The sequence below is a fragment of the Podarcis raffonei genome, chromosome 4, assembly GCF_027172205.1.
Source record: "Podarcis raffonei isolate rPodRaf1 chromosome 4, rPodRaf1.pri, whole genome shotgun sequence".
Taxonomy (NCBI): domain Eukaryota; kingdom Metazoa; phylum Chordata; class Lepidosauria; order Squamata; family Lacertidae; genus Podarcis; species Podarcis raffonei.
In genome coordinates, this window is record NC_070605.1 from 4998794 (window position 1) to 5026636 (window position 27843).

Sequence of the window (27843 nt, forward strand, 5' to 3'; positions counted from 1 at the left end):
GACTCAGCTGGCCCTGAAGCAGGAAGAGACCATGCCAGCCGAACTGGGAGCACTGGGGGATTCTGGGAAAACCCAGTGCAGAAGATCCTGGGTGAGGAGGACACCCTCCGCTCAGTGGTGCAGAGCCAGCAGTTGAGGCAGTTCTGCTGCCAGGAGGCCAAAGGACCCCGAGAGGTTTGCAGTCGACTCTACCACTTTTGCCATCAGTGGCTGAAGCCGGAAAGGCACACGAAAGCTGAGATGCTGGACCTGGTGATCTTGGAGCAGTTCCTGGCTGTCCTTCCCCTGGAGATGGAGAGCTGGGTGAGGGACTGTGGAGCGGAGACCAGTTCCCAGGCGATAGCCCTGGCCGAAGGTTTCCTCCTGAGTCAGGCAGAGGAGAGAAAGCAGGTGAGAGAGACTTTCCTCTGGATACTCCCAAGGGGCTCCAAACAGGACAGAGAACATCCCATAATGGTCTGCTGATGGCCCATCCTTTTTCTGGGAAAGCATCCATGGAAAGAGATCTCACACCCTTCAAGTCTTTGTTATTCTCTTTCTAGCATTTCTCCCCATTCTCTGTTTTGAATCCTTGTTTCTTTCTCAGGGAAAGGATCTCTTTGCAGAAATGGACCTGGATTCCTGTGAGGCAGAGAGGCCTCCGTTGGACACCAGAGAGAGGCCACTGGGTAAGGAGGAAGGTGGGTTTTCTCCACTGGTCTCATTCTCTTAGTTTTCCAATTCATCTGAGGGTTCTTTTCATCTTGTTTTGGGGGGAGACAGTTGGGAACAAGGGTCCAGAAGAGGGGAGATGTATTTCTGCACACACACAAAAAACAACATATGAAATGGGCACAAACCTCCAAATACTCTCAGTAGGTAAGTCTTTCTCAAAGGCCCATCTGCAGATGCCCTGTTTCACCTGTCAGAGAAGCAGGCACTCCTGGCGTCCTGCTTACCTTTTTTCTCTTGCAGGTGACAGAAGGATGCCAGCAAGACCTCCTGATCCATCTTTTCATGGGGGCAGAAGGGAAGCAGCGGCTGTGGAACCAGATCAGGTCAGGGGAAGCTGCCTTGTGGGGACAGAGGCCGAGGGATGGAGCAATGTCATGGACTGGTTGGGCACAGAGGAATGGTGGGAGGAAGCAGCCGGGGAACCAGGAAGGGAAGACGGCTCAGAGCCGAAGGAGTGGAGGTGGAGGAAGGATGAGCGGTCAGAGGGGCAAGAGGGAGAAGCCTGGGAAGAGGAGGTGTCAGAAGCTAAAGGGGAAACAGGGCTTAGTGAGCTGGGAGACTCTGTGGCAGAATGCAGTGCAGAATCAGAGGCAGAAGAGGAAGGAGGTGAGTGGGAGAGGAAGGTCGAGAGGCAGAGGTGAGTCAGGATAAGGAGGAGCCACCGGGGGCTCCCTCTCCTTTTGCCAGAAGTCACCCTCCCTGCTTGTCTCTCAGAGCCTGGAGACTCCCTGCAATGCAGGAATCTGCTAGATCATCCAAGACAGATGCCCATCCAAAAGAGGCTTATTTTATTTCTAGATTGATCACTGAATGCTAAAATTGTTTTCTAGGCAGTGGACAAATGAGAACAAATAGTGGCCTGGATTCACCTAACCAGCCCCATCGGCTGCAAAATGGGGCCTGCCTCCCATTCCTCCCCCTCCCCATTCCTCCATGAACCCCTCGAATTTGGCTCTAGGGCATTGGGAGGGAACTCCCCAGAACAGCCCAGGAGGAGAGGAGAAAGTGGATCCTTCCATTGGGGAAACTGGAATGCTTGCCTAGGCAGAATGACTTGAATAACACAAGGTGGAGTACAACTTATTTGCACAAAAACGAATACCCATAATTAAAATGCAGATTAAAATAAGCAGCCATAAATAAAATGTGCAGCAAAGCAATCCTATTGAAACAACACCGCAATTTACAGGAAGGAAACAACAGAGCATTGTGGAGTAGATCATATTTCTGCTGTCTCAGAGGAGGACATTTCCCTTTTTCTTTTAGGGTCCAGTGTGCTTTGAAGATATTGCTGTTCGTTTCACGGATGAGGAGTGGCCGTTGCTGGATCCTGACCAGAGAGCTCTGCATAAGGACGTCATGGAGGAGAATCGTGGGATCGTGGCCTCTCTTGGTAAGGCTCCCTGTGGGAACGTTATAGCTGCCTGGAAATTCAAAACATACCTCTATGGGACCAACCTCATATATTTTCACGGAGCTCAACCGTGGCCCCTATATCACCTGGGAACCTAACACCTCCACAATAAACAGTAACTTACAGTTTTTTTCTTTGAACAATCTTCCTCAAATTATTCCTTTTTCTACCATGATTGTGTTAGGATATTGATGTTCCGTTCCACCTAAACAGATGTGTGGAGCTATTGTATGTCACATGTCTGTTTACATTCCAGCACAGCTTGCTGGGAACTTCCGTTTGTGTATAGCTTTTGCCTCATGCTTCCTGCTCTTAGACATGAAGGAGAGCAGACATGTTTTTCTTTGTCTTGATCTATGCTGAACAAACTGCTTGTAAATATGCTTTACATATGCCTGTGTCCACCCTTCTGTCGTGAAGAGTTAATTACTCTGCTGATTAGAGGGTGCTCCAGCTTCTGAAGAGTTCTGAAGCTGCGGGTCGCTGTTTGATGCTGTTCCGAGGACCGGAGTTTGCCCGGTTACCAGCCGGTGTGCTGGAGCCAGCTGGGGGCCTGCCAAATGCCCCTGTTTTCCTTGGACGCATCCCAACAGATTGGGCTGGTCTGAACTTCAGAGGCCATCTTAATGTTAGTTTTTATTGTTCAGCTCTGGCCCTTGAGCTGATACGGCTCATCTTGCCTTGAGCCCAGCAGAGTAAAATCCCAGAGTCCGCAAACGAAAGGATGAAGCAGGTATGGTGCTACATTGTGAAAAGCTTTATTCCTAAACTATGCTGAGAGCATACAAATATACATATTGTCTCTGTGAGAAGCAGAGAGCAACTCTTAACGAAACGACAGAACAAAGAAACAGGAAACCAGTGAACATCACATCCAGTCTCCCTTTCCCGTGGGAACCCAACAGTAACTTGACTGTGGAATGGAAACATAGTCCCATGACTTGCAGCTGCTGCTCAGTGAGGGAAACAGAAACTAACACTTAAATGTCAGCTTCAGAATTGTTAGGAAAGCTGAGTAGCTTCAGGTTTTTGTTTTTGCTCCTGTCAGTCTTGGGTTGACCAAAGAGACGACTGGCAGCGAAGCTCAGGTGCTGTCAGCCAGAGAAGAAGCAGGTCTAGGGAGAGGAGAGTTAGCAGCGGAAGGCAGAGAGGAGGGGGAGAGGAACTGTCATCTGAGCTCTGAACAAAGGGGAGAAGAAAAAGGGAGACAGAGTGACAGGCCGCTGTGTGAGAGCTACAGGAGTGAGTCAGACGCTGGAATGCAGGAAGCAATCTCTGCCAAATTTAAAGATACTGGAAGAGAAGGTGGGGGCTTCAGTGCTGGGGAAGGGGGAGGAGCTCAGTCTGGGCAACTCCATCTTGTGGGGAGGACGATGAGCAGAGGAGCTCCGTCCAAGTTTGTTGTTTTAGCAATAAATCTGAAATTATTAACATCCAGAGTCCTCTCACGTTTGTGGGAGAGAACAAGGACTGACATTGGAGATGGAGGGGATGCCATGACTGAGCCAAACAAAATCCAGGTAGTAGTAGCAGTGATGATGATGGTGATGATGATGACACAATGGTACCTCGGTTTACAAACTTAATCTTTTCCGGAACAGGACTGTTCTTAAATCAAGGTACCACTGTAGTAATAATAATAAGTTTTATTTATACCCTGCCCATCTGGCTGGGTTGCCCCAGCTACTCTGGGCGGCTTCCAACACATATATAATCATGAAACATAAATAACACTAATCTGATTCCATATAAAAATAACATTAACTTTAAAATGAAAAACTTCCACTAGTGGCCAAAATTTTGGAAACCTTTTGTGAAAAGTGTTTTTCTGAGGTTTGATGGCTCATAACACCACTTTTGTGTGGAGTAATACCATAAAATTATATAGAAACGGAAAGATAATTTAATGAAGAAAGTAATGCAATGACTTTTATGGAGAAGTATTTATTGGAACAGCAGTCATAAAGTGAAAACGTGAAACCTTTGGTAACCATTGGTAACCTTTAGCTTTAATTACGGCCTTACAACGCCTTCCCATGAAGTTTTTAGTTCGGCTTTATTGCTGGGTTGCCTTTGATTAACAAGTTTCTTTAGTCGGCCCCATAGATTTCCGATTGGGTTAAAGTGTGGGCTATTCCCAGGCCATTCCAGCAGTGAAATATCATTATCTTGAATGCACCTTTTGCAAACAGCAGCAACACGACATAGAGCTGAATCCTGTTGAAAATATATAAATGCTCCGCTTTCTGGGAAAAGATCACCTGCGGAACACTTCAGTTTGGGCTAAAGTATTTTGTTTTATGTATTTTGGGGCATTTACATTCCCATTAATGACACAAATTCTGCCCACACCTTTTGCTGCGATACAACCCCAGATCATCACACTGTCTGGGTGTTTCATGGTCGGTGTAATGCAAGTAGGATGTAAATCTTCTCTGATTCTTCTCCTCGCGTATTTCATGCCATCACTACCAAGCAAGGAGATTTGGGTCTCATCCCTCCAAATAACACTGTCCCATTGTTCCACTGTACAGTTAACATGGGTTTCATCTTTTCAACCTTTGTTTGAGAGATAAAAATGGCTTTTTCCTTAGAACTCTAACATTTAGACCAGTCCTTGCACTCAACTTCACATTACATGGCTCCATGTCATCTTGTATACACCCAGATGATTTTCTTCCGTCATATAGGCACAGTCTCTCCACTCGTCCATCATCACTTACCTTTGTGCACCTTTCCCTGCCTTAACAAGTCTGATTTTGTAGTGACTGAGTCTCCTTATACCTCTTCCAAAATATAGAAATGCCAGCTTTGGTTATGTTTTCCCCAGTCTCTCTTCTAATTTCTTCATAACTGTAGCCTTGTTCACTTAATAGTACAATCTTACATCGCTTTCTGGGTGACCAGTCAACGTTTTGTGCTATTTCTATAATTTTATTATGTTTTACAACGTAAGCAAATTGTGCTTCATTTTTCTGGTTATTTGGCTATAATGTTTGATAGAATACGGTATAATTAAACAAACTGTTGAATTGCATTCTTGATAAAATTATCTTTCCATTGATATATAATTTTATATTATTACTCCAAAAGAAGCGGTATTTTGAGCCACCAAACCTCTGAAATACACTTTTCTCCAAAAGGCTTCTGCAATTTTGACCACTACTGTATATCAAACAAAGCAACATTCAACGACACATCAGAATCTCATAATAAATATGTTGGTTAATGACAAACAACACATGTAATGAACACACACCCAACTCCCTTCAGTTCTTCTCCATTTGTTCCTAAGGCTCTAATCCCTTTTTGTCTCCAATGCAGATTGTGATGAAACGGAAATCGAGAACAAAGGTGAACACGACAAAATCCCCAGAGAGGAGAAGCCACACAAAAATTTAGAGTGTGGAAAAAGCTGCAGTCAGAGCTCCCATTCTACTTCCCATCAACAAAATGTCATTGGAAAGAAACTCTATCAGTGCATGGAATGTGGAAGGCGCTTCAGTCAGAGCTCCCATCTCAATTCCCATCAAAGAATGCACACAGGGGAGAAACCCTATCAGTGTGTGGAATGTGGAAAGAGCTTCAGTCAGAAATCCCATCTCACTTCCCATCAAAGAATTCATACAGGGGAGAAACCCTATCAGTGTGTGGAATGTGGAAAGAGCTTCACTGATAGCTCCTCTCTCACTTCCCATCAAAGAATTCATACAGGGGAGAAACCCTATCAGTGTGTGGAATGTGGAAAGAGCTTCACTGATAGCTCCTCTCTCACTTCCCATCAAAGAATTCATACAGGGGAGAAACCCTATCAGTGTATGGAATGTGGAAAGAGCTTCAGTCAGAGCTCCTCTCTCACTTCCCATCAAAGAATTCATACAGGGGAGAAGCCCTATCAGTGTGTGGAATGTGGAAAGAGCTTCAGTAAGAGCTCCTCTCTCACTTCCCATCAAAGAATTCATACAGGGGAGAAACCCTATCAGTGTGTGGAATGTGGAAAGAGCTTCACTGATAGCTCCTCTCTCAACTCCCATCAAAGAATTCACACAGGGGAGAAACCCTATCAGTGTGTGGAATGTGGAAAGAGCTTCAGTCAGAAATCCCATCTCACTTACCATCAAAGAATTCATACAGGGGAGAAACCCTATCAGTGTGTGGAATGTGGAAAGAGCTTCAGTCAGAGCTCCTCTTTCACTTCCCATCAAAGAATTCATACAGGGGAGAAACCCTATCAGTGTGTGGAATGTGGAAAGAGCTTCACTGATAGCTCCTCTCTCACTTCCCACCAAAGAATTCATACAGGGGAGAAACCCTATCAGTGCGTGGAATGTGGAAAGAGCTTCACTCATAGCTCCTCTCTCACTAACCATCAAAGAATTCATACAGGGGAGAAACCCTATCAGTGTGTGGAATGTGGAAAGAGCTTCAGTAAGAGCTCCTCTCTCACTTCCCATCAAAGAATTCATACAGGGGAGAAACCCTATCATTGTGTGGAATGTGGAAAGAGCTTCAGTAAGAGCTCCTATCTCACCTCCCATCAAAGAATTCATAAAGGGGAGAAACCCTATCAGTGTGTGGAATGTGGAAAGAGTTTCAGTAAGAGCTCCTCTCTCACTTCCCATCAAAGAATTCATACAGGGGAGAAACCCTATCAGTGTGTGGAATGTGGAAAGAGCTTCACTCATAGCTCCTCTCTCACCTCCCATCAAAGAATTCATAAAGGGGAGAAACCCTATCAGTGTGTGGAATGTGGAAAGAGCTTCAGTAAGAGCTCCTCTCTCACTTCCCATCAAAGAATTCATACAGGGGAGAAGCCCCATCAGTGTGTGGAATGTGGAAAGAGCTTCAGGAAGAGCTCCTCTCTCACATCCCATCAAATAATTCATTACAGGGGAGAAACCCTATCAGTGTGTGGAATGTGGAAAAACCTTCAGTCAGAGCTCCCATCTCACTTCCCATCAAAGAATACATACAGGGGAGAAACCCTATCAGTGTGTGGAATGTGGGAAGAGCTTCACTGATAGCTCCTCTCTCACCTCCCATCAAAGAATTCATACAGGGGAGAAACCCTATCAGTGCATGGAATGTGGAAAGAGCTTCAGTCAGAGCACCCATCTCACTTCCCATCAAAGAATTCATACAGGGGAGAAACCCTATCAGTGTGTGGAATGTGGAAAGAACTTCAGTCAGAAATACAGTCTCACTTCCCATCAAAGAATCCATACAAAGGTCGGAAAAAACATTATACAGCTTTTGGAGCCTGGCAAATCCGCATCTTTATAACCAGGCCTTTAGCTGATTGACATCTACTGCCCTTTTAACATGTGGTTTTTTGTGTTTTTATGTTGTAACATTCCTCAGACCTGTGGGTGTAGGGAATAGGTGCCAACTATTAAAGGCCTGGCGGTCTTTGCCCCCCCCAATAAAATATTTGAGAAGAACCTCAAGTTGGCTGCCCGATTTATGGCAGACGGAAGCTCTTTTGGCTCAATGAGCCCCGGCACTTTCAAGATTGGGGTGATCGTGAGAGCGTTGCGGAACCCCGAAAAATACCTCAGATTGAGCATTCTGAGAACCTGGTGTTCCGGCGGGTACCCTTAGCAACTCCCCTGCTCCCCAGTAAGCGCTAGTAAGAGCTCTGAGAGCGAGAGGGATTGGAGACGGTACTGTGGAATCGACTCGCTTCCTTCATTGCGCAAAGCTCCAAAGTCCGGTGATCGTGAGTGACCAATTTCTCGGACTAAATTAAGATTGGAAAAGTGTGAGTAAAAAGGATTTGCATTTGGACATTAAATTGGACTGGAAGGGATTTAAACACGGAGGTCAATCCCTTTCCGCTCAAGTGAAAGTGAAAGCAGTTACCGTTGACTAAAGCCGTAACTTTAAAAGACTTGCTAAAAACTTTCAAGGAAATATTCCAAGCCCCTCTTTCTGCAGGGGGAAGGGGGGAGGATTTGACTGAATTGGGACCCTGCATGAGATAGATTTGACAGAGAATAGACTCTTGCTTTCTGGAAGCAGACCTCCCAGTGAGGAAAGGCTAGACTCCATTATTACGTCACAAAGGGAGAGGATACTTTCAACTTTTGTTTTCCTCTTTGGGGATTACAAAGTAACTGCAGCTGTATGAACTCGCTGAAACATTGTACAGTGTATCTTTTACCCTCCTGGAATTGTTTACAATAGTTCAAATCAATTTTGGATGCTTTTCAATAGGAATAAGAAGAGTAAAAGATTGGCGATAGGTGAAGGGGATCGAGATCCGGATATGCTCGTACCCCTTCCAATCTGCGCCCCATCCCGAGGGACCCTGATAGATTCCGTGAAGCCTTGCGGGACCTTGCTCCCCCTGGCAACTCATTGACTGCGCTTGTTGAGGGCTGGAATATCCAGCTCCTGGCAGCCATAGATGAGATCGCACCTAAGCGCCCTCTGCGACCCCGCAGAAACCGGGCTCCCTGGTTTACCGAGGAACTCCGAAAAATGAAGCGGGACCTCAGACGGCTAGAGCGAGTATGGCAGGGTGCCCGTGACAGAGCCTCAAGAACATCTTATAGGGTTTTTATGAAAACCTATGAGATGTCAGTGAAGGCCGCTAAGAAGTCTTACTTCTCGGCCTCCATTGCATCCGCTAGCTCTTGCCCGGCGCAATTATTTAGTATAATTAGGTCTTTAACGTCCCTTGAAGGACAGCCAAATTTAAATAACAATCTGACACACAGCTGTGAGGCATTTGCGCGCTTTTTTGCGGAGAAGGTCCTGTTGCTCCGCTATGACCTCCCTGCCAATTTGGATACAATAAAGGAACTGGAGGCCCCTCGACTGTCCTCTGGTCCAGTATTGGACCACTTTGACCGGATATCCCCAGCCGCTGTGGACAGACTCCTCCGAGCTGGAAAGCCCACCACCTGTCCTCTTGACTCTTGGCTGATTAGAGCGTGTCCAGACGTGGTGCGGACCCCCCTGGGGGATATCATCAATTTGTCCCTTGGCACCGGGATATTCCCAGGGGAACTGAAGGAGGCAGTGGTGCGCCCGCTCTTAAAGAAAACATCATTAAATCCCTTAGATCTATCCAATTACCGCCCGGTTTCGAATCTTCCATTCTTGGGTAAGGTGATTGAGAGAGTGGTTGCTGAACAGCTTGGTAGGTTTCTGGATGAAACATCGGCTCTGGATCCATTCCAGTCCGGCTTCCGTGCTGGTCATGGGATCGAGACGGCTCTGGTCGCCCTAACAGATGATCTCCGCAGGCAGCTGGATCGAGGCGGGTCGGGGCTGCTGATTTTTCTAGACCTGTCAACAGCCTTCGACATGGTCGATCACGAACTCCTGGACCACCGCCTTGCCGACGTGGGGATTCAGGGCACAGTCCTTCAATGGCTGCGCTTGTTTCTCTCTGGTCGGGAACAGAGGGTGGCGCTTGGGGGGGAATTGTCATCGCGCCACTCCTTGGTGTGTGGAGTGCCTCAGGGTGTGATACTCTCCCCGATGCTTTTTAACATCTTTATGTGCCCCCTCGCCCAGCTTGTCCGGAGTTTTGGGCTGGGTTGCCATCAGTATGCCTATGACACCCAACTCTATCTGTTGATGGAGCCACTGTGATCCACGCGACGGTCACCTCCAGACTGGATTATTGTAACTCGCTGCCCTTGAGCCTGACCCAGAAACTCCAGCGGGTGCAGGATGTCGCGGCGAGACTCCTTATGGGGTCTTCGCTGCGAGATCACATTTATCCGGTACTATACCAGCTGCACTGGCTCCCGGTGGAGTACAGGATCAGGTTTAAGGTGCTGGTTTAAACCTTTAAAGCCCTATACGGCCTAGGACCCTCGTACCTATGGGGCCGCCTCTCCTGGTATGCCCCACAGAGGAACCTACGGTCTGCAAATAAAAACATCCTGAAGGTCCCAGGCCTCAGAGAGGTTAGTCTGGCCTCAACTAGAGCCAGGGCTTTCTTGGCTGCGGCTCCAATCTGGTGGAACGCTCTGTCACAAGAGACTAGGGCCCTGCAGGACCTGACATCTTTCCGCAGGGCCTGCAAGACAAAGTTGTTCCACCAGCCCTTTGCTCAGGGTGCAGCCTGACACCCTCCTCTGGCAACCTACACAGAATTTTGTAACGGTTGCCATTAATTTGATTTTAATTAATTTTTATAATGAATGTTGGATTATTTGATTGTTTGATTATTTGATTGTTGTTAGCCGCCCTGAGCCCAGCTTCGGCTGGGGAGGTCGGGATATAAATAAATTTTATTATTATTATTATTATTATTATTATTATTATTATTATTTAAAAGAATAAGACTTTGAAAGGGGGGAGCTGCTGAGCTGCCTGTTGCCATCTGTGTACTAAAAACCTGTGGACTGAGTCTAGGTGAGCGGACCTTGAAACTGTGGAATAGTTATGGCTAATGGTGTAGATAAGCCTGAGAAAAGCAAACCTAAAGATAGAAGAGGCTCTAAAGCACTAACTTTTGAAGAGTCGGTGATGCAAATGTTGACTGAAATAAAAACAGATGTAAGAGGAACCCAGCAGAGCCTACAGGAGCTTAAACAAGAATTTGTAGATTTGAAAAAAGAAATTCAAGAAGTCAAGACAGAAGTTACAGGTCACAAGAAAAGATTGTCGGAATTGGAAAGTCCCTGAGAGTCCCTGATGTGGAGAGGACCCAACAGGAAGCGCTTAAGGCAATTGCTTTTTTGCCTGGAAGAATCTGGGACCGGAAAGAGGAGGAGACACAAGAAGATTGGAAGAAATTTAAAGAATATTTAGCTAAATATTGTTATATATGTTAATGAGAAGTCACTTGGAAGTAACAAATAGGCTTAGGACTAAAATATGAACGTGTTGTAAAATATGAAGGATTAGAATACTAATAAAAGAGACGAGGATAGTAAATAGGAGATAATTTTATTAGAAATATGATTTTGGAGAACTGTAACAAGGTGATACAATGAAATTCAGTTGGGGGGGACTCGATGAAGTCACTTAACAATGTAAGGTAAATTGGGTTTTGAAAGGAATAATTGTTTCTATGTTTTTCTTTTGTATTCTAATGTGTTCTCTTTTGTTGTGTGTTGTGTTGTGTAATGTCATTTCTTCTTAGAAATTTGGAAAAGCAATAAAAAAAATGTGGGGAAAAAATTGAGGAGGCCACCCCCCAGGTTTTGTTTTTATTTAAAAAATGCAACCTTTTATTCTTCCACAACTTGCCATACAATTTCTCTTTCAATTTGCCCTCTTAAAATATTAAAAAATAAACACACAAAGGTCATTAGAAAAACAAAATACAAGAAAATACAAACGTGGACAGGTCCCATCTTTGTGGGACAAACGCAAAAGTTGCTTTAAAACAGGTTTCCCAAACTTGGGTCCCCAACAGCTCCCGGACTACAGTTCCCATCATCCCTCCCCATTGGTCCTGCTAGCTAGGGATGATGGGAGTTGTAGTCCAAAAACAGCTAGAGACCCAAGTTTGCTTTAAAGGGAAAGTAGGCTGGCCCTGTGACACCCTCTGTTGGCTAATTGGAATTTATAGAGCGCAAAATTGAAGTTTGATCGGCACTTCTACCTCTAGGGAGCTTCTAGGTGCTTTCTGCACCACCTAGAGTACCCACAGAATTGTGGCTTCTACTGGCAACACACACAGGAGAACAAATGAAAGACAAACACAAGGGGCAGGAAAAACCTGGAAAGGGCCATACCAAATGGACATCCGGTGTGAAGAGGTCACTTTCCCCACTGCTGAACAATGCTACAGGTAGAGGAGATGGAATGCTAGAAGTGTTCTCCGGGGCAAGGGCAGCTGCTGGGAAATTGAACTACGGGCGCAAAATATTACTTTTTGAAAAAGTCGCTGTCATTATAGACATTGCCATTCAAATGGTGTGCATGCATCATTTGATTGATAGTGCAAGGCGGGCCTTACCTGGCCCCCCACCAATATTTTATTCAAATCGGCACCACTGGGTCGGGTGGTTTAAAATTAAAAGAATACATAAATCACCTTCCTTTGCACATGTTCCAGCTTGTCAATATCCTCATTTATGCTTTTTAAAATTTATTTGCCCTTCATCTGAAAATTTTACAATATAAACATACAGGATGAAAGCACGGCTTTCTCAAAAACAAGAGAATATATTTTTGGATGGAGTTACAAACTTTGTTGATCAGGGGACTGCTGTGGAAATAGTGCATCTCGATTTCAGTAGGGCTTTTGACTGAGTCCTCTGTGCTATTTATGTGAGAAAGCCGGTAAAATGAGACTGAATGAGGTAACTGTGTGAGAGATGTGCTGAGAGTGCTAGCTGAGATAAGAAACTCCGGGAATCCAGCAATCTGTACAGTGATTTATTTGCAGCTTCAAAGTATTTACAAGAGTTCAAAGAAACACTCCATCACGATGAGTAAGTTGCCTCGAATGGCTCCTTCCGCTTTTCCCCCCAGCAGATCCACCTCCTAAGCCCAGCCCCCCTTCTTCCTCTGCTCCGAGAGTCCCGGAAATGGCTCCCCACTCCCAGTTTCATTGTCTCCTAAAAGTACTTTGTCTCCAAGGAAGAGCAACTGCTGATTAAAGGCACAGGATCTCTCTAAGTGCCCATCTTCTCCCCCCTCTCCTTCTTCTCTGCCTCCAATTCCCTGACAAACTGTTAGGTGGATTTGACGGACTGAACCCAAAGGGGGCTTCTTTATGTTTCCTCCTCATCCTGGGGAAAAGTGACAATAGGGGTGCTGCAGGGTTTGGACATGTCTTGAGAGAGATGTCTTTGCCTTGGCCTTTCTATGGGATTTTTATTATTATAGGCTCTGGTCTTGGACTCTAGGAAAGTTGCTCAGTTGCAGCCTGGATACACTTGCCCAATTCAAACAGAGTCCAATTAGAATTTATATAGCCCCATGGTTCTCAGCTTTTCAAACCAATCTGTGAAAAACCATTCTAAAAAGGTCAGTTGTCCAAATTAATCAATTTAATTCTATAAGGGACCATTCCTGCTAAATCAAAGCATATACACCTTCATGTATCTGATGTTTAATGGATCCTGAAGCTTTTTCTTCGTGAAGTGAATTTAAAACCATTTAAAAATGGGTAGAGAAGGTTGGCACACTGCAGAGTGCCAGGTGGAACAAGGAAATGTGGTCATAAATTGATCTAATCTAAATACTGGACTACGCAATGGCCTGATCTATTAGAAAGCTTAAAATGCGTGAAAATCCTCCATGGGGTGTAGGCAATAAGACACTATACATTGAACATAAAAACAATTATACACAAAAATTGGGTCCCCCCTTTGTGGAAATAACATACTGTCAGACACATGTTAGCATTCCTACACAATATCACACAACACACAACATACTAATTAAATCTCAGTTGCAACAACTGTCACAATGTAAGATGATATAGACAGGCGCAGCATTGATTTTAGTTACAGGTGACAGCAATCTGCAGCTGTAAGGTTTTCTTCTCAAAGTGACCCCTTTAAAACAACAAATGTAAAACAAACTTTATCCATACACAGCTTTGTTAATTTGTTAAAATATGTTGAATTACAACATTATCTTCATTTCTGTTGCTTAGAATATGTACAACGGATGAAGCCCATGAGAGTGAAACAAGACATTATTCTGGAAATCCTTGCATAGCTGTCAACCTTCCCTTTTTTTGCGGGAAATTCCCTTATTCCAGCGCTGTTTCCCGCTGCTATCCCGGATTGTTAGATATCCCGTAGACTGTCTCCAGGACAGGTGAGGCTGCTGATCCCTTATTTTCAAATCTGAAAGTTGACAGCTATGAATCCTTGTCAATGCTGTGGAATTGTAGTAGGCTCCAATTTGGACTTTATAAACATATGTGGAACAGAAATTAGCAGACGTTTGGTCTTTATGAATGAATTGATTTATTGGGTACTTCCATCTATATTATTGCACTTTATGTGTTGTTTATGTGGAAGATAAACATTTGATATTGTGATAAGAATATATAGAAGAGTATTGTTTGTGTGAATGCACAGCCGGTTACGTCTTGTGTGTTTGTCCATTCCAGGAACAGCATTCCTGACCCAGATGTTCACAGGAAGTCCCTCAGATGATTCCCCTTTCAAACAGGATACGTGAACCTAGGCCAGTAGGGTCCTCCTCTCCGGCAGACGGACAACCCCTTCCCCAAAGCCCCGTCCTCCCCCACTTCCCCATGGGGGTCCCTCCCCAGAATGGCCCTGCTGCCTGGTGCTTGGACACCTGAAGGGCGTGGAGGCCTCTCAGGGCAGCTGCCTGGCAGCTCTGCATCACCTGGAGCAAGAGATCTTGTTCCGGCTCCAGCAAAAGTCAGGCTGTCAGTTCCTCACAACTGAGAGTCCTGGCAGCGGGGAGCAGGTCTTTGGGATCCTCTCCCTCATATTTGTCAACTTTTCCCTTTCCTTGCGAGGATCCTTTTTGGAATAAGGGAATTTCCCTTTTAAAAAAAGGGAAACGTTGACAGCTATGCTCTCCCTACTCTTGTTTCCTCCAATACTCACCATTGCTGGATGAAGACAGCCTGTGGCACATCGTCAAGAAGAGAAGAACAAGTAATAAATGAAATAAGAAGTGAAATAAGAAACTGAGAAAATAAGAATCCACTGATTGCCTCGCCTTGTCCTCCATCAACTGCCACCAACTGCTCTCTCCTCCACTCGCCTCACTGCTAACCCAAAATGGCCGCCTGCAAGTCTGTGGCTTTTACTGGTCCTTGTCACCATGGCAACACCCCCCCCCACCTGGACCTGGGCCCACCTGGCTCCACCTATTGGGAGATGATCTATAATGAAATGAAAAAAAATATGTTTAAGATAACCTTTGTTAAAAGACCAGAAGCATTTTTATTAGATATTTTAGGGCAGGATTTACCAAAAATTAAGAATAATCCATTCATGTATGTGACAACAGTGGCCAGAATTTTACTAGCTCAAAGATGGAAAGGCGATGAAATACCAGCGAAAGAACACTGGCAAGAAAAGTCGGTGGAATACGCTGAAATGGCGAAGCTAACTGAGAGACTTAAAGATAAGGACAAAACTGACTTTTAAAAAGATTGGGAACCTTTTTAGATGTAAATATAGAAACAATGCGTAGAAATGAACTCACTGGCAGGATTTGAGTGATACACTTACAGAGGACAAATACAAGTAGAAAATACAATTATGAGGTAAAAATGAGAAGGAAGAGACAAATGTTATTACCTTCATTTTAAAATATAAGGAATACAAAATTATAAGCAAAAGAAACGGGTGTTATAAACCAGGAGGGGGGGTGTTAATTGAAATTGTACAATGTAATTTGAATTTTTGATTATATTAAAATATAATAGCTGAGCTTCCAACAAAATATTAAAATACAATAGTCCATCAAATATTAAAAGCTTCCCTAAACATAATAACAACAACTATCGATTTTCAGTCCATTGAATTAGCAATTGAGCATTTCTGGAAAGGGAAATGGCATACTTTTGTATATTAGCATTAAAAGGTATTACTCATTTATTATGAGAATAGGATTTATTTCTTTTGAACTTCGCTGGGTTCCTCCTTGACAGCCAGTGCGATTGTTTCAGCAGGGCTAGAACTCAGGACCCGCTGCCTTGAGGGTCATCTAAGAGCAGTTGGGCAGGGGAAAAGTCTCCCTTGGGAGGCGGTGGACTCTCCTTCCTTGGAGGTTTCTAAGCAGAGATCGGACGGCCATCTGCCATGGATGCTTTAGCTGAGATTCCTGCATTGCTGGGGTTGGACTAGATGACCCTGGGATCCCCTCCTATCTCTCCACTCCTGAATTCTAGGAGGAGCTTCCTTGCCTCCTGCAAAGCCCTTTTCCCTGCAGGCTCTTCCTCTGGTTTCACCCCTAAAAGGATATCTGGGCATTGGCGTAGCCGGGGGGGGGCAGGTGCCCCCCTTAATCCATAAAAAATAATAAGAATCTGAGGTTCTGCCAAGGGCTGAGCGGGGGAGGGGGACGGACTCGGCTTTGCAAGGGTTAAAGGGAACTGAGCTGCCTTCCTAGAGAGGACAGGAAGCAGGGGGGGCCAGGTCCTCCAGAGCCAAGGCCCCTCCCTCCCCAGTCCTTTCCTGCAAGGAAGGGGGGGTGTTGCTTCGGTGTCTTTCCTGCAAGGGCTGCATCGCTGTCCCCCCCCATCTGGTGAGTCTCTTCTCTCTCCCCCCAGAGGGTGCAGTGGGGGGACGGTGGGGGGGGTCCCTGGGCTGCAGCAGGGGAGGAGGCCTGGGGGGCCAGATCTGCTCCTGCAGATATACCTGGCCCTAATAGCAAAGACAAAGGAACCCCACCCCAGCAGTCTGTCTGGAGAGCGACAGAGAGTCCAAGTGCAAGAAAAGGAGACAGAAGCAGGGGAGTGGGGTGGGGGTGGGGAGAAACTCCTGAGGAACCCCCGGCTGAGGACCCCCACTAGAGCCAAGCATCCATTTCCCACAAGATACAAATGACTCCCTTGTCAGTCGGTTCTGACTTCATGAATTGACTGGGAGGCAGCAGAAACCAGGTTGATTAATCTGACAGAAATCCCTTCAGTTGCCTCCACATTCTGCATTGCTTGAAGGCTAGAGACTTATTTCTTCTCCTCTTCCTCCTCCTCTTTCTTTTCAAAAAGATAGCTCATGGTCTGGGATGTGGTGCAGTCATGCTTGCTCAGGGAACCATTTCCCCCCCTGACCTACAAATTCTGTAACAGAACAATGTATTTGCTTTGTAGGATTTGCTAGAGCTTCTCATTTAGACGGACAGAACTTGGCAGAAGACCAAAGGGTTCCTTCCGATCTCTCAGAGGCTTCCTGGGAGCACAGATGGATGAGCAAGACTCAGCTGGCCCTGGAACAGGAAGAGGCCATGCCAACCAAACTGGGAGCAGTGGGGGATTCTGGGAAAACTCTGTGCAGAAGATCCTGGTTGAGGAGGACACCCTCTGCTCAGAGGGGCAGAGCCAGCAGTTGAGGCAGTTCTGCTGCCAGGAGGCCAAAGGACCCCGAGAGGTTTGCAGCCGACTCTACCACCTTGACCATCAGTGGCTGAAGCCAGAAAGGCACACGAAAGCTGAGATGCTGGACCTGGTGATCTTGGAGCAGTTCCTGGCTGTCCTTCCCCTGGAGATGGAGAGCTGGGTGAGGGACTGTGGAGCGGAGACCAGTTCCCAGGCGGTGGCCCTGGCCGAAGGTTTCCTCCTGAGTCAGGCAGAGGAGAGAAAGCAGGTGAGAGAGACTTTCCTCTGGATACTCCCAAGGGGCTCCAAACAGGACAGAGAACATCCCATAATGGTCTGCTGATGGCCCATCCTTTTTCTGGGAAAGAATCCATGGAATGAGATCTCACACCCTTCAAGTCTTTGTCATTCTCTTTCTAGTATTTCTCACCGTTCTCTGTTTTGAATCCTTGTTTCTTTCTCAGGGAAAGGATCTCTTTGCAGAAATGGACCTGGATTCCTGTGAGGCAGAGAGGCCTCCGTTGGACACCAGAGAGAGGCCACTGGGTAAGGAGGAAGGTGGTTTTTCTCCACTGGTCTCATTCTGTTGGTTTCCCAACTCATCTGAGGGTTCTTTTCATCTTGTTTTGGGGATAGGTGGTTGGGAAGAAGGGTCCAGAGGAGGGGAGATGTATTTCTGCACAAACAAACATATGCAATGGGCACAAACATCCAAATGCTCTCAGCAGGTAAGGCTTTCTCAAAGGCCCATCTGTAGTTAGAGATGCCCAGTTTCACCTGTGAGAGAAGCAGGCACTTCTGGCGTCCTGCTTACCTTTTTTCTCTTGCAGGTGGCAGAAGGATGCCAGCAAGACCTCCTGATCCACCTTTTCATGGGGGCAAAAGGGAAGCAGCAGCTGTGGAACCAGATCAGGTCAGGGGAAGCTGCCTTGTGGGGACAGAGGCCGAGGGATGGAGCAATGTCATGGACTGGTTGGGCACAGAGGAATGGTGGGAGGAAGCAGCCGGGGAACCAGGAAGGGAAGACGGCTCAGAGGCGAAGGAGTGGAGGTGGAGGAAGGATGAGCGGTTAGAGGGAGAAGAGGGAGAAGCCTGGGAAGACGAAGTGTCAGAAGCTGAAGGGGAAACAGGGCTTAGTGAGCTGGGAGACTCTGTGGAAGAATGCAGTGCAGAATCAGAGGCAGAAGAGGAAGGAGGCGAGTGGGAGAGGAAGGTCGAGAGGCAGAGGTGAGTCAGGATAAGGAGGAACCACCGGTGGCTCCCTCTCCTTCTGCCAGAAGCCACCCTCCCTGCTTGTCTCTCAGAGCCAGGAGACGAAAATTGGCTTATTTTAATTAATCACTGTATGCTAAAATTGTTTTCTAAGCAGTGGACAAACGAGAACAAATAGTGGCATGGATTCACCTAACCAGCCCCATCAGATGAAAAATGGGGCCTGCCCCCCATTCCTCCCCTTTCCCCTCTCCATGCCCCCCTGAACCCCTTCAGTTTGGCTCTAGGGCATTGGGAGGGAACCTTCCCAGAACAGCTCACGAGGAGAGGAGAAAGTGGATCCTTCCATTGGGGAAACTAGAATGTTTGGGTAGGCAGAATGACTTGGAAAACACAAGGTGGAGTACAACCTATTTGCACAAAGACAAATACCCATAATTAAAACACAGAATAAAATAAGCACCCATAAATAAAATGTGCGGCAAAGCAATCCTATTGAAACAACACCGCAATTTACAGGAAGGAAACAACAGAGCATTGTGGAGCAGATCATATTTCTGCTGTCTCAGAGGAGGACATTTCCCTTTTTCTTTTAGGGTCCAGTGTGCTTTGAAGATGTCGTTGTTCGTTTCACGGACGAGGAGTGGGCGTTGCTGGATCCTGACCAGAGAGCTCTGCATAAGGACGTCATGGAGGAGAATTGTGGGATCATGTCCTCTCTTGGTAAGGCTCCCTGTGGGATCCTCATATATGCCTGGAAATTCAAAAAATACGTCTATGGACCAACCTCATATATTTTCACAGAGCTCAACAGTGCCCCGTATAGCACCTGGGAACCTAACACCCCCACAATAAAAAGTAACTTACAGTTTTTTCTTTGAACAATCTTCTTCAAAATATTCCTTTTTCTACCACGATTGGGCTGCTCTCAACTGCCCAGGCCATCTTAAATGTCAGCTTCAGAATTGTTAGGAAAGATAAGTAGCTTCAGGTTTTCTGTTTTTGTTTTTGCTCCTGTCAGTCTTGGGTTGAGCAAAGAGACGACTGACATTGGAGATGGAGGGGATGCCATGACTGGGCCAAACAAAATCCATGCCAGAGAAGAGCTAGACTTATTGAATTTCAGGTAGAAGTAGCAGTGGTGATGATGATAATTATTATTATTATTATTATTATTTATTATTTATACCCCGCCCATCTGCCTGAGTTTCCCCAGCCACTCTGGGCGGCTCCCAATAAAGTGTTAAAAACAGTACAGCATTACATATTAAAAACTTCCCTGAACAGGGCTACCTTAAGATGTCTTCTGAATGTCAGGTAATTGTTTATCTCTTTGACATCTGATGGGAGGGCGTTCCACAGGGCGGGTGCCACTACCAAGAAGCCCCTCTGTTTGGTTCCCTGTAGCCTCACTTCTCGCAATGAGGGAACTGCCAGAAGGCCCTCGGCGCTGGATCTCAGTGTCCGGGCAGAAGGATGGGGGTCAATATGCTCCTTCAAGTATACTGGACCAAGGCTGTTTAGGGCTTTAAAGGTCAGCACCAACACTTTGAATTGTGCTCAGAAACGTACTGGGAGCCAATGCAGATCTCTCAGAACAAGTGTTATGTGGTCCCGGTGGCCACTCTCAGTCACCAGTCTAGCTGCCGCATTCTGGATTAATTGCGGTTTCCGGGTCACCTTCAAAGGTAGCCCCACGTAGAGCGCATTGCAGTAGTCCAAGAGTGAGATAACTAGAGCATGCATCACTCTGGTGAGACAGTTCACGGGCAGGTAGGGTCTTAGCCTGCGTACCAGGTGGAGCTGGTAGACAGCTGCCCTGGACACAGAGTTAACCTGCGCCTCCATGGACAGCTGTGAGTCCAAAATGACTCTCAGGCTGCGCACCTGGTTGATGGTGTCAAAGGCCGCTGAGAGATCCAGCAGAACTAGGAAACAGCTCTCACCTTTGTCCCTAGCCCGCCGGAGATCATCAACCAGCGCGACCAAGGCAGTTTCAGTCCCATGGTGAGGCCTGAATCCCGATTAGAAGGGATCCAAATGGTCTGCTTCCTCCAGGCGTGCCTGGAGTTGTTCGGCAAGCACCCGCTCAATCACCTTGCCCAAGAATGGTTAATTTGAGACTGGGCGATAGTTGGCCAAATTGGCTGGATCTAAAGATGTTTTTTTAAGAAGCGGTTTAATGACCGCCTTTTTCAGCGGGTCTGGGAAGGCTCCCTCACAGAGGGAAGCATTCACCACCCTGCAGAGCCCATCGCCCAGCCCTTCCCGACTAGCTTTTATAAGCCAGGATGGGAAAGGATCAAGGAGACAGGTGGTCGGTTTCACTTGTCCAAGCAGCCTGTCCACATCCTCGGAGGTAACACATTGGAATTGATTCCATGTAACAGGACCAGACAGAACTCTAGCACTCTCCCGCCCTGGCCCTGCTCCCACGGTGGAGTCTACCTCCTTCTGAATCTGAGCGACTTTATCTGCAAAAAACTTTGCAAAAGCATTGCAGGAGATCTTGGGGTCCCTACCAGGCCCCGGTGGTACAGGTGGTTCTGATAGATTGCGAACCACCTGAAAAAGTCTCCTGCTGCTGTTTTCTGCAGGTGCAATGGAGGCGGCGAAGAAAACCCTCTTCGCCGTAGCCATTGCCACTTGGTAGGCTCGACGTTGAGCTCTAACCCGTGTCCGGTCTGATTCAGAATGAGTTTTCTGCCACCGGCGCTCTAGCCGTCTCAATGATTGTTTCATCACCCTCAGCTCCAGGGAAAACCACGGGGCTGTCCGGGCTCCATGCAATCGGAGAGGGCGCTTCGGAGCCAAACAGACAATAGCCCTGGTTAACTCCACATTCCAGCGTGCCACCAGGGAATCAGCTGGAAGGCCATCAACTTGGGATAAAACATCCCCTACCACTCTCTGGAAGCCAATTGGATCCATTCAGTAGCGGGGGCGGACCATCCGAATCGGTCCCACCTCCCTGCAGAGGGGAAGGGTTGCGGAGAAGTCCAGTTGCACCAGGAAGTGATCTGACCATGGCACTTCTTTTGTTTCGCTTTTAGTTAATGTCAGATCACCAACACCCATAGAGGTAAACACCAAGTCTAAGGCATGTCCGCGGCTATGAGTTGGGCCAAACTTATTCAGGGACAGCCCCATGGAGGCCATGCTTTCCACGAAATCCCGAGCGGCCCCCTGTAAGGTCGTGTTGGCATGGATGTTAAAATCCCCCAGGGCAACCAAGCTAGGTGTCTCCAGCAGCATATCCGCCACAACCTGAAGCAGCTCCGGCCGGGAATCCTTGGTGCAGCGGGGAGGTCGGTACACCAGTAGGAATCCTGTACTGCCCCTATTGCCCAACTTCCAGAACATGCACTCAGAAAACTGGGTCTTCCCAATAGGACGCCTGGTGCAGACTAATGACTTCCTAAAAATGACTGCAACCCCCCTTCCCCGCCCACATGACCTGGGTTGCTGTGCGTAAGAGAAACCTGGTGGGCAAGCAGCGGCAAGGACAGGCCCATCTGCTTCATCCAACCAGGTCTCTGTCACACATGCCAGGTCAAATCCTCAACCCACAATCAGGTCGTGGATGGCAGAGGTTTTATTCATCATTGACCTGGCATTGCACAGCAAGACTTTCAGGTCATGTGGGTTTCCCTTTCTGATTCCTGTATCCTTCCGGTCAGGACCAGACCTGGAGGCAGGGATAGTCCTCAAACAACGACTAACCCTGCCTCCTCAGTAATGACACGGTCTGGTCTTAGCATAACTCCTCCACCTGCCTGTGATCACTGAGATCGGGTGTCCCAATACATCCCCCCTGTGGAACCTGCCCCAGCCAATCTATTGGCTGAGGCCCACTCCCAGGCAGCCCTGACCGTTCCCCTTAAAAAGCAAAATACAAACTATATAATAATTTAACATAATAATAATAATAATAACAATAATAAAACCAAAGCAAGAAACAATAGCACTCAAATTAAACTACTCCCCACTCTGACTAAATGCTTATCCCACCCCAAGCAAAAATAAAATAATGAAATAATATAATATTATAAAAAACAACAACCACCATTTAAAGTGCTGCAAATTAAAAGCACTTAAAACATTTACAACCATTTTGTCCCTTGCTGCAGGTAGCTGCTTAGGCCTCTAAACTGTAGTGGTAAGTGCAGGCCCCGCCCCCTAGGCCAGATGGAGTTGGCAGGAGAGGGAGCGGTCCTCCCCGCACTCCTGCGAGCAGCAGCAGCAGCAGCCGTGTCCCGGAGGCCTCTCTCAGGCCTCTTATGCTGTGGCGGTGAGTGCAGGCCCCGCCCCCTAGGCCAGCACTCACGCAAGCAGCAACAGCAGCAGTCATGATGATGATGATGATGATGATGATGATACAGTGGTACCTCGGTTTACAAACTTAATCTTTTCCAGAAGAGGACTGTTCTTAAATCAAGGTACCACTGTAGTAATAGTAATAATTTTTATTTCTACCTTGCCCATCTGGCTGGGTTGCCCCAGCTACTCTGGGCGGCTTCCAACACTCATATAATCATGAAACATAAATAATAATAATCTGATCCCATATATAAAGAACATTAACTTTAAAATGAAAAACTTCCACTAGTGGCCAAAATTTTGGAAACCTTTTGTGAAAAGTGTTTTTCTGAGGTTTGATGGCTCATAACACCACTTTTGTGTGGAGTAATACCATAAAATTATATAGAAACGGAAAGATAATTTAATGAAGAAAGTAATGCAATGACTTTTATGAAGGAGTATTTATTGGAACAGCAGTCATAAAGTGAAAACGTGAAACCTTTGGTAACCATTGGTAACCTTTAGCTTTAATTACGGCCTTACAACGCCTTCCCTTGAAGTGAACCAAGTCTTTAGTTCTGCAGCTGTAATAATGGGAAACCAAGACTGAATTATGGCCTCTGTTAATTGAGCTTTATTGCTGGGTTGCTTCTATAATAATAAAAATAATAATAATTTATTATTTGTACCCCGCCCATCTGGCTGGGCTTCCCCAGCCACTCTGGGTGGCTTCCAAAAAAATATTAAAATCCTCTACTACATCAAACATGTATAACAAGTTTCTTTAGTCAGCTCCATAGATTTGTGATTGGGTTGAAGTGTGGGCTATTCCCAGGCCATTCCAAAGCACCTTTTGCACACAGCAGCAACATGACATGGAGCTGAATCCTGTTGAAATAGAATATATTTCAAGCATATATATTTCAAGCATATGAAGCATATATATAAATGCTTCAGTATCTGGGAAAAGATCACCTGCGGCACACTTCAGTTTGGGCTCAAGTATTTCGTTTATGCATTTTTCCGCATTTATATTCCCATTAATGACGCAAATTCTGCCCACACCTTTTGCTGCCATGCAACCCCAGATCATCACACTGTCTGGGTGTTTCACAGTCGGTGTAATGCAAGTAGGATGTAAATCTTCTCTGATTCTTCCCCTCGCGTATTTCATGCCATCACTACCAAGCAAGGAGATTTGGGTTTCATCGCTCCAAATAACACTGTCCCATTGTTCCGCTGTACAGTTAACATGGGTTTCATCTTTTCAACCTTTGTTGGAGAGATAACAATGGCTTTTTCCTTAGAATTCTACCATTTAGACCAGACTTGCACTCAACTTCCCATTACATTGCATTGTATAGTCTTGTATACACCCAGATGATTTTCTTCTGTCATGTAGGCACAGTCTCTCCATTCTTCAATCGCCAGCTTTGGTTTAGTTTTTCCCAATTTTTCATCTAATTTCTTCATAACTGTAGCCTTGTTCACTTAATAGTACAATTTTACATCACTTTCTGGGTGACCAGTCAACTCTTTGTGCCATTTCTTTAATTTGATTATGTTTTTCAACCTCACTAAATGACCAACTTGATAGCAATCACATAAGACACTGACAAAAGTCAACCTAAGCAAGTTGTGCTTCTTTTTTCTGGTTATTTGGCTATAAGGTTTGATAGAATATGAACAAACTTTGTTTGATTGCATTGTTGATTGCATTCTTGATCAAATTATCTTTCCATTGATATATAAATTTATAATATTACTCCAAAAGAAGAACTACACTTTTCCCCCAAAAGTCTTCCACAATTTTGACCACTACTTTATATCAAACAAAGCAACATTCAACAACACATAAGAATCTCATAATAAATATGTTGGTTAATGACAAACAATACAGGTAATGAACACACACCCAACTCCCTTCAATACTTCTCCATTTGTTCCTGAGGCTCTAATCCCTTTTTGTCTCCAATGCAGATTGTGATGAAACGGAAATCGAGAACAAAGGTGACCACGACAAAATCCCCAGAGAGGAGAAGCCACGCAAAAATTTGGAGTGTGGAGAAAGCTGTAGTCAGAGCTCCCACTCCACTTGCCATCAACAAAATATCATTGGAAAGACACTCTATCAGTGCATGGAATGTGGAAAGAGGTTCAGGAAGAGCTCCATTCTCACTTACCATCAAAGAATTCATACAGGGGAGAAACCCTATCAGTGTGTGGAATGTGGAAAGAGCTTCAGGCAGAGAGTCAGTCTCACTTCCCATCAAATAATTCATACAGGGGAGAAACCCTATCAGTGTGTGAAATGTGGAAAGAGCTTCACATGTAGCTCCTCTCTCACTTCCCATGACAGAATTCATACAGGGGAGAAACCCTATCAGTGTGTGGAATGTGGAAAGAGCTTCAGGAAAAGCTCCTCTCTCACTTCCCATCACAAAATTCATACAGGGGAGAAACCCTATCAGTGTGTGGAATGTGGAAAGAGCTTCAGGAAAAGCTCCTCTCTCACTTCCCATCACACAATTCATACAGGGGAGAAACCCTATCAGTGTGTGGAATGTGGTAAGAGCTTCAGGAAAAGCTCCTCTCTCACTTCCCATCAAAAAATTCATACAGGGGAGCAACCGTATCAGTGCATGGAATGTGGAAAGAGGTTCAGGAAGAGCTCCATTCTCACTTACCATCAAAGAATTCATACAGGGGAGAAACCCTATCAGTGTGTGGAATGTGGAAAGAGCTTCACTCACAGCTCCAATCTCACTTCCCATCAAAGAATTCATACAGGGGAGAAACCCTATCAGTGTGTGGAATGTGGAAAGAGTTTCAGGCAGAGAGTCAGTCTCACTTCCCATCAAATAATTCATACAGGGGAGAAACCCTATCAGTGTGTGAAATGTGGAAAGAGCTTCACATGTAGCTCCTCTCTCACTTCCCATCACAGAATTCATACAGGGGAGAAACCCTATCAGTGTGTGGAATGTGGTAAGAGCTTCAGAAAAAGCTCCTCTCTCACTTCCCATCACAAAATTCATACAGGGGAGACACCATATCAGTGTGTGGAATGTGGTAAGAGCTTCAGGAAAAGCTCCCATCTCACTTCCCATCAAAGAATACATACAGGGGAGAAACCCTATCAGTGTGTGGAATGTGGTAAGAGCTTCAGGAAAAGCTCCTCTCTCACTTCCCATCACAGAATTCATACAGGGGAGCAACCGTATCAGTGCATGGAATGTGGAAAGAGCTTTAGTCACAGCTCCCATCTCACTTCCCACCAAAGAATTCATACAGGTGAGAAACCCTATCAGTGTGTGGAATGTGGAAAGAGCTTCACTCATAGCTCTTCTCTCACTTCTCATCACAGAATTCATACAGGGGAGAAACCCTATCAGTGTGTGGAATGTGGAAAGAGCTTCAGGAAGAGCTCCTCTCTCACTTTCCATCACAGAATTCATACAGGGGAGAAACCCTATCAGTGTGTGGAATGTGGAAAGAGCTTCAGGAACAGTGCCCATCTCACTTCCCATCAAAGAATTCATACAGGGGAGAAACCCTATCAGTGTGTGGAATGTGGAAAGAGCTTCAGGAAGAGCTCCCATCTCACTTCCCATCAAAAAATTCATACAGGGGAGAAACCCTATCAGTGTGTGGAATGTGGAAAGAGCTTCAGGAACAGTGCCCATCTCACTTCCCATCAAAGAATTCATACAGGGGAGAAACCCTATCAGTGTGTGGAATGTGGAAAGAGCTTCAGTCAGAGCTCCAAACTCACTTCCCATCAAAGAATTCATACAGGGGAGAAACCCTATCAGTGTGTGGAATGTGGAAAGAGCTTCACTGATAACTCCTCTCTCACTTCCCATCACAGAATTCATACAGGGGAGAAACCCTATCAGTGTGTGGAATGTGGAAAGAATTTCACAGATAGTTCCTCTCTCACTTCCCATCAAAGAATTCATACAGGGGAGAAACCCTATCAGTGTGTGGAATGTGGAAAGAGCTTCACTGATAGCTCCTCTCTCACTTCCCATCACAGAATTCATACAGGGGAGAAACCCTATCAGTGTGTGGAATGTGGAAAGAGTTTCAGGCAGAGAGTCAGTCTCACTTCCCATCAAAGAATTCATACAGGGGAGAAACCCTATCAGTGTGTGGAATGTGGAAAGAGCTTCACTGATAGCTCCTTTCTCACTTACCATCACAGAATTCATACAGGGGAGAAACCCTATCAGTGTGTGGAATGTGGAAAGAGCTTCCGTCAGAGCTCCGATCTCACTTCCCATCAAAGAATTCATACAGGGGAGAAACCCTATCAGTGTGTGGAATGTGGAAAGAGCTTCAGTAGGAGCTCCAATTTCACTTCCCATCAAAGAATTCATACAGGAGAGAAACCCTATCAGTGTGTGGAATGTGGAAAGAGCTTCCGTCAGCGCTCCGCTCTCACTTCCCATCACAGAATTCATACAGGGGAGAAACCCTATCAGTGTGTGGAATGTGGAAAGAGCTTCACTCATAACTCCCATCTCACTGCCCATCAAAGAACTCATACAGGGGAGAAACCCTATCAGTGTGTGGAATGTGGAAAGAGCTTCACTGTTAGCTCTAAACTCACTTCCCATCAAAGAATCCATACAAAGGTCGGAAAAACCAGTATACAGCTTTAGGAGCCAGGCAAATCCACGGCTTTTTAACCGGGCCTTTTTCTTATTGACATCTAATACTATTTTAACATGTGATGTTTTGTGTTATTATGTTGTGTTTTTATGTTCTAAGCATTCTGAGACGTGTGGGTGTAGGGAATACGGCCAACTCCTAAATGCCAAGGGGTCTTTGTCCCCCCTATTAAATATTGGAGGAGGCCACCCCCCAGGTTTTCTTTGTGTGTTTTTTCAAATGCAACCTTTTTTTCTTCCACTACTTGCCATACAATTTCGCTTTCAATTTGCCCTTTTAAGAAATGACGCAGGAATTCGCAGACTTTTGGGATTTGGATTTGGAACAGGATGAATTTAAAATCGTGACTGCCTTTAGACTTAGAAGAGGAGGGAAGAAAGAGAAGAACAGAATAAGAGACTGTTTGATTACCCTCCGAACTAAAAAAGAGAGAGATAAAATTTTGGGTTGGCATTATCAGAATCCTTTGGAAGTACTACAGTCAAGAGTGGAGATTTTTAAAGACATCCCGAAATACCTTTTGGATCTTAGGTCCAATTACAGTGATTTGGTTGCCCTGCTG

The 27843-nt window shown here is 45.8% G+C and overlaps 1 pseudogene; it reads left to right on the forward strand.

Moving 5' to 3' along the window:
* On the forward strand, positions 1 to 27566 carry LOC128412178 (zinc finger protein 850-like; annotated as a pseudogene).
* Positions 27567 to 27843: the final 277 nt, after the last annotated feature.